Genomic DNA, 8,231 nt, shown 5'->3' on the forward strand with positions numbered 1-8,231 from the left:
TCGTTCACCGCATCACTCCAGGGAGGATTTGTTACCATATACATGTGGTAGTGATGTGTGTGAACACACTAGGACCTCCGGGGCATTTTTTCCCTCTTTAGGAGTTTCTTCCCCCCGTGCATTGTATATACGCCCATCACTCTAGGGCTATCTATGTTTCCATTGCACACTAAGTAATACACTCTCTATTGTGTGCCTTGAGCTTCCTTCGTCTTCTCCAAGCTGTGTGTGTCTCTCTGCAACCCTAATTCCAACAATGAGTTGGTAAATTGTGCAAATTTTTGCTTTGCGGATCATGAGGATTATCTTCATGCATTGCCATAGAGTGATAAAAAAATGGATCGACACTCTGTGCCAGAGAACCATAATTGATCGACACTCTACGCAAGAGAACCACAAAGGGAGAGGAGCCATGGCATCCTCTTACACGAAGATATTTAACTAGACTTCTGTTTGACGTGAGTATGTTTGAAAATATATCTCTTTTTTGCATGCTTTATTTGAAGCTTTTTGTTTTGAAAAGTATTGAATTATTTTGAAGGTTCAAATGTCAAAAGAACTACACACTAAGCTAGAGAGCAAGAAATCATTGCTTTCTAAAGAGGACTTGAAGAAGGAAGAGTCTAAGATCATGAGTGATCTTTATTATAAGTAGTTGGATCGTGCAGTAAAGGTATATAACAACCTCTTGGTGTTTTATTTGATATATGGTAAGAGGGGATTTCAGTTGACTAATGTTGTGGTTTGGTAGATTCTCAACATGGTTGATCCAAGGTTAGGGAAGGATTGGTTTGATTGTGTGATGAGCCTTCAACGGGGGGAAGATAGTTGGTCCACTCTAGAGTAACTAAACTTGATTTCTCTACATGATGCTTCCATAGACAATAAAATCTTATGGGTTTCCTTATTGGAGGCAAGCAAGATCACTTATGCAACTTATTGCATGGTGAAAGGAGACCACAAGTTTCAAGGGTAAGCACTTGATGCAAATGGTTTATTAAGGAGCTTGTAAATGTTTTTGTTATTTGTTTGATTTTTCTACTTGCTTGGTGTGACAAGTGGCTGGAATGAGAGGGAGATTTGCAGAGGATCTTGGATAAATCAAAGAAGCTCCTTAGACTATGTGGATGTGCCTGGAGGGATTGATATTCCTCCCTCATGCACCATGGATATGTACTACACCAAGATTGTGGTGGAGGGAAAGAAGTTTCTATTTCCCCTAGAGGTGGCTTTGGAAAACAAAATGAAGGATGTAGAGTTGCAAGCTTTGAAGAGGATTGACTACTATCGCAAGAGGCTATAACTAAAATGAAAGAAAGGACTATAGGAACATAGGAGGAGCACTAGCAAACGGAAATGGATTGGAAAATAAGACTTCTTTATTCAGTCAATTTGCAACTCCTCAAACCAAAGGCCATCAAGGAGGATTGGTACACCCACTCTCTCCCTCTTCCCCTGTTAAGGTATGAATGTATTTACAGGAAAGCTGCCATTGAGCAAGAAATGTTAGAAGCTCAACCACAAGAGCAATAGCCCAAGTGGAGGATGGCGTGGCTAGAGAAGCATCTAGAATGGTAGATTCATATGATGAGGGCATCCAATTCTCTTGAAAAGGATGTTATTTTCTACCAAGTGCACCAAGTGTGCACATAGATTCAGTACAAAACACTACAAAAGCGACACTGCAATTGGTTGAACTATCCAACACTACCAGGTCCAAAGATAAAGAAAGATTGGATGAAAAATACTTGCTCAACACTCTCCACGTAGTAGTCAAACAATATGAAGGGCTTCTTGATTTATCTTCCGATGCTAAGGAAGATCTACAAAATGATGGCTACTTGTATCACTATGTATCATAAACAATCAAATTTAAAAAACTCCAAGCATGCCATTTTTGGAAGGAAACAGGGGTTTAGTCTATGATCTCAGCAAGCATTCAGATGAGAGAATTCTAAATGCATTATTTGCACATTTTATGTTCATGCCTTTTGATTTCATGAACACTTTTAAAGAAGCTTTTTATAAATGATTCTTCAAACTGAACACCACCCTCTTTGGACCTGAAGTCACGCATCAAAATTCCCCAAGGTTAGTAGCACACTTAGATAGCCAAACCTAGAATTTCCCGCTTATGCATGGGAATAAGCCAAATTCCACTCAAAAAACAGTCCAAAAGGAGGTCAACAGACTCCTGAGACCATCATACGGGTCAAAACTTCAAAAAATGACCTCAATCAATTGATAGGCAAGAGAGAAAATTGCAATTTTCTCCCACAGAGTTATAGGATCAACATTTTTCAGCAAAATTTGGTTCTACTTGCTGAAGCAAGACCCGTAGGGAAATACTAGGTATGAAGATAATTAAAGTCGTGCATGAAGCCTTGTAATTGACCAATTTTATGTGTGCATCAGTGTCCAGTTTGTCTTAACTCCATATGTGTGTTCAAGTTTTTACCGAGCCTTGTATAGGAAGGGAGATTGTTGTTGCAGAAGAGTATGGAAGAAATCACAATGGACCTGAACACTTCTAGGTAATATTCTAGGTAATAGGCTAGGTTTGAAATCAAAATATTATTCATGTCCTTAAGATTAGGAGCTTGGTACTGACAGGTGTCAAAATACCCACATCTAGGTAAGTAAGGGATCCATGGAAGAGAGTGTCAATCAAGTGAGCCTAGAACCCTTGTCAAATGTGCAGGAGGAAGTGGTCTCAGACACTTCTTCTAAATCAGTCTTCATTGTGCTTATGGTAGAGAAAGTCCCTGAAATGTGCTACCATAGTTAGAGAAACGGGGAAGGCACCTCTCACAGAGGCCGAAACTTTCCCTCACTAAAGAATTGTACTACCATTACACCAATGGTAAGGGAGCCAAAATCTATGTGGACATCCAACATAAGTGCTATGTTTGAGAGGATTTGGGAAATTGTGAGTTCAGGGAGCAAGTTGAGGATGTTGACTATGAAGACCAATGTATCGATGAGAGAGGGGTTGCCTATCTAGGATGGACAATCCTGACCTTGTTGATGCTATGGGGATGATTGGAACTAAAGATAAAGTTTACGAGGGAATAAAGAGACCTCCACTGGAAAATGACTCAAGAGCGAGATTCATATCCGTCAAGGAACCAAAAAGAGTGCTTGTAGATGATCCTACCATGGGATTGTACAAGTTTACACCCAAGGAAGGAGATAACTATTACATAAGGGAAGATGTAAGTCCTATGGAGCTTACTGATATAAAACAGATGTACATGTATGTCTATAAGTTTGAAATGGGAAAACAACCTATTTTGGTGGATAGTAATGGCCATGAGTATAAGTATGCATACATGGAAAATCTTTTTGTTGGGGAGAACCCTTTTCTACCATCTACTTAGATTAGATGGCCCATAAAAAGTTGATGAAAAAGGAGGTGAGTTTTATGGATTGAGTCATCGAGATCCCACCCCATGTAGAAAGCGTTTGTAGAATAGGGTCATACAAACCCCCCAGATCCATGGATGAGAAGAAGTAGCTTGTCAAAGCTAGAGCCTATGAGAGGTGGTTATACGACTGTTATAGGGTCATCCAAACCACATCTTACGAAAAGGGCAAGGCTAGATGTATGTGTGAGGGAAGAACCGAGAGCCACACCTAGAATGACAACCTCTACGTATGAGGAAGCCTTCACAGGAGCTCTTGAAATGATGAGATATGTCATTGAGCGAAGGTCCATGCACTCCTCCCAAGTTCCAAAATGCATGGCTTCAAAATACAATGGATCACGAGATCCCCATGCTCATTCAACATCTTTCAAATTCAGGTATTGAGAGCTGAATACGTCATAAATTTCCACATCCAATTTGAAGGATTCGGATTAACCTTGGAAGGCACCACCCTCACTTGGTTCCAACCTTCATGCCTAGGGTCTCAAATCCATGTTTCAACCACCTACCAAAAATGTTTATTATCTACATGGATTTTTTGACCTAAACCATTTTGGCATAGAATGCAATCAATAGCTTAGAAATGTTGCCTAATACCTCTCCTATGCCTAAAATGAAATTTAAATGCTTAAATATTGAGCTATGAATATATTAAGAAGAGGATTAGCTATGAATATATTAAGAAGAGGATTAGCTACAACAAATTCATGGAATCATCACAAGAAACTTACAATATTGTGTAGAGCTTCCAAGTACAAACATGATGAAGTAGACAATGCTCCTGAAGGAGTAAGAGCGGAAGTGCGACGCGAGAGAGAGAGTGCGAGAAGAAGAGCACGGCGATATGGTGAACTCGCTCTGCTGTAATGTGTAGAGCATAGTGAGTTCTTATTAGGTTTTAACAAAAGAATATGTGTACATACCTGGCGGCCCACCCACTTACCTGGGCGACCACATTGGGCTTTATACCCCAACAACCTCCCACTTAAAGTCCAATGTGGTACTTTAAGTGTGAGAGAAGCTACTATACAAGCTAATATACAAGAGATGTAGAGAAGTGATGTACTACCCTACACGTAACTGCTTGCGAAAATGCGCAAATCTCTCTGAGGGAAGTCCTTTTGTAAGTAGATCAGCAGGGTTTTGTGTGGTGTGAACTTTGACAAGCTGAAGTTGCTTATCCTCGAGCATTTCTCTGATGAAATGATACTTCACATCCACATGCTTTGTCTTTGAGTGATAAACTGGATTGCGAGCCAATTGTATAGCACTTTGACTATCACAATATAACACAGGCATCTCTTCTTTGATTCCCAAATCTGTTACTAGTCGATTAAGCCAAATTGATTCTTTGCATGCCTCTGATGCTGCAACATATTCAGCCTCTGTAGTAGACTGAGTAACACAATCTTGTAATCTAGAACGCCATGATACTGCTCCACCAGCCAATGTAAAGACATACCCTGACGTAGACCTTCGGTTGTCTAAGTCACCTGCATAATCTGAGTCTGTAAAACCCTTTACACTTAGCTCCTGACTCCCATAGCATATACGCATACTCTTTGTAGCTTTCAGGTATCTCAATATTCCTTTCACTGCCTCCCAATGTTTCTTGCCTGGGTTTGACATGTATCGACTTACTACTCCCACTGCAAATGCAATGTCTGGGCGAGAGTAGCAATCATTGCATACATCAAACTACCCACTGCAGACGCATATGGAATCTTATCCATTTCAGCCTGTTCTTCCTCAGACACAGGACAATCTTGTTTGCTAAGTTTCACATATGGTGGCAATGGAACACTCAGTGCCTTTCCCTTCTCCATATTGAAACGTTGCAAAACCTTGTCAATATACTCTGTTTGAGATAACCAAATCAACTTCTTTGATCTGTCTCTCTCAATGCGCATACCAAGTATATGACTTGCCTCACCCATGTCTTTCATGTCAAACGATTTTTCCATCTTTGACTTCAAAGCTGAAATTTCTTCCAAGTGCTTGCCAGCAATCAACATGTCATCCACATACAAAATAAGGATCAACCAACTACCATCCTTAGCCTTCTTTGTATATAGACAGTGATCGAACTCACTACGTTTGTAGCCTTGAGAAAGCATAAACTTGTGGAATTTATGGTACCATGCCCTCGGTGATTGTTTTAAGCCATAAAGACTCTTTAACAACTGGCATACCCAATCTTCCTTCCTTTCCCAACAAACACTTCTGGCTGCTGCATGTAAATTTCCACATCTAAATCACCATGCAAGAACGCTGTCTTGACATCCATTTGGTGCAACACCAAATCTAATATGGCAACCAATGCAAGAAAGCATCTCAATGTAGTCATCTTGACCACCGGAGAGAAGACTTCATCAAAGTCAATGCCTTGTTCTTGCTTAAAGCCCTTGGCAACAAGCCTTGGTTTGTACTTTGGCTGACTATCATGAGCGGTGATCTTATACCTGTAAACCCATTTACAGGGTAGAGCCTTTTTGCCCCGTGGTAATTTAACTAGCTTCCATGTCTGGTTTTTATGCAGAGCTGTCATCTCTGACTGCATGGCCAATTTCCAATTCCCGGAGTCCTTCATTTGCACTGCTTCCGTGTAACGTGAAGGCTCATTGCAATCAGTCAACATAACATAGTTCATAGATAAAACAAACCTATCAGGAGGTCGTGTGACACGTCCAGATCTACGCACAATAGGTGGCTCAGGCTCAGCCACAACCTGTGGTTCCAATCTATCCTGTCCTTGCTCCTCTTGAGCCCTGACATTTTGTCTTGCACGTGCAGGTCCATCTTCTTGGAAGACAACTCTTCTAATCTCCTCAAATTTCTCTGGACTAGAATGATATTTGGCTTCATTAAAGTGAACATCATTGCTGCGGATAACCTTTCTGGATTCGGGATCCCAAAGTCTGTACCCCATCTCACCAGAATTACCATAGCCTAGAAAGATGCACTTTCTACTCTTTGGCTCAAGTTAGTTCCTAAATTCCTTTGGAACGTGAGTATATGCCTCACAGCCAAAGACTCTGAGATGCTTGTATGAGGGCATTTTGCTTGACCATACCATCTCTGGCACTGAATCCTTCTGCAAAACCTTGCTAGGAGATCTATATACAAGATGAACAGCTGTTGATACAGCTTCAGCCCAAAACCCATTTGGCAGCTGTGCATTAGACAACATACTTCTGACCTTCTCTTGTATGGTCCTATTCATCCTCTCAGCAACACCATTTTGAGGAGGATTGTAAGGAGCAGTAAGTTTCACGTTTTATACCTTTTGACTCACAAAAGTCCTGAAAGGCCTTTGAAACATACTCTCCACCATTGTCAGTGCGTAAGCATTTAAGCTTCTTGCCACTCTGATTCTCCACAAGTGTCACAAACGTTTTGAAAACACTAAACGCTTCATCCTTGTGCTTGAGAAAGTAAACCCATACTTTCCTCGAGTAATCATCTATAAATGTCATAAAGTAAGAAGCTCCCCCTAGAGATAGGTTAGGCATAGGTCCACACAAATCACTATGAACAAGTGCCAACTGTGTATCTCTTCTACTGCTTCTATGCTTATGTGGCTGCTGTGTTTGCTTACCATACAGACAATGTTCACAGAATTCAAAATCATTAAATGAAAAGCCAAGCAAATAACCAGAACGAGACAAGATTTCCATTCCCTTCTTGGACATATGTCCTAACCGGCTATGCCACAAAGAAACGTTCGGCTGCTCGGTTACATTGATTACATTTTTAGAGACATTTGATACATAAATCATGTAAAGTCCTCCAGACTTTACTCCATGTGCTACTGTCATAGAACCCTTGGATATCTTCCACATGTTCTGTCCAAAAGTGGTGACGTAGCCAGCATCATCAAGTAAACTTGTGTTGATCAAGCTCTTTGTAATTGCGGGAACATGTCTCACATTCTTCAGCATGAAAGAAGAGCCATTTTGAAACTTCAATTGAACATCTCCAACACCTAAGATCTCACATGTCTGCCCATTGCCTAGCCGAACATGATCTTTAGTGGTCACATAAGAGGTAAACCACTCCTTGTTTGGAGACACATGAAGTGATGCCCCTGAGTCTATAATCCAGTCACTCAGTGCATTTCCATCAGATGCTGTAAGAAGAGATGAGTCTATTGTATTCTTCAAGAAGTAGATGTCTCCTGACACTAGACTTTCATCCTCTGCAACAGTGTTTGTCACATTTATTTCTTGAATCTTCACTGAGGACTTGTTCTTCTCACCATGATCTTCAGCTTTCTCTTTGACTTTTTCTGCGTTCCATTCTCTACAGTCTCTTTTCATGTGACCCTTCTTGCCACAATGGTAGCATTCTATGTCACTCTTGCATTTAGCACTGGGGGACTTGCTACGAGACTGATTCCTCTTTCCACCTTTGTACTTTTCTTTGGTCCTTCCCCTGACAACTAAGGCTGTTCCTTTGCCTTTGTCCATTGTCTTTCTATTGGTTTCTTCAGTAAGCAGACTTCCTTCTACACCTGCTATGTTCAAACCATCTGGAGGTGCAGAATTACTCAAAGCTGTGCGAAAAGTGTCCCAACTATCCGGCAATGTGATCAATAGGAACATAGCTCTAACAGGTTCATCAAACTTGACACCTTGAGCTGACAACTAACTGTAGATTGTGTTGAATTCATTCAGATGATTGGACATAGGTGTCCCTTCTTTCATCTTCAAGTCAACAAGCTTCTTAAGCCAGTATACCTGTGAAGCTGCACTCTGCTTGTCATAAAGATCACTCAGCTTTAACCATGCTTGATAAGCCAAC

Source organism: Adiantum capillus-veneris, chromosome 20 (genome assembly GCF_014529385.1).
Source record: "Adiantum capillus-veneris isolate H3 chromosome 20, ASM1452938v2, whole genome shotgun sequence".
NCBI lineage: Eukaryota > Viridiplantae > Streptophyta > Polypodiopsida > Polypodiales > Pteridaceae > Adiantum > Adiantum capillus-veneris.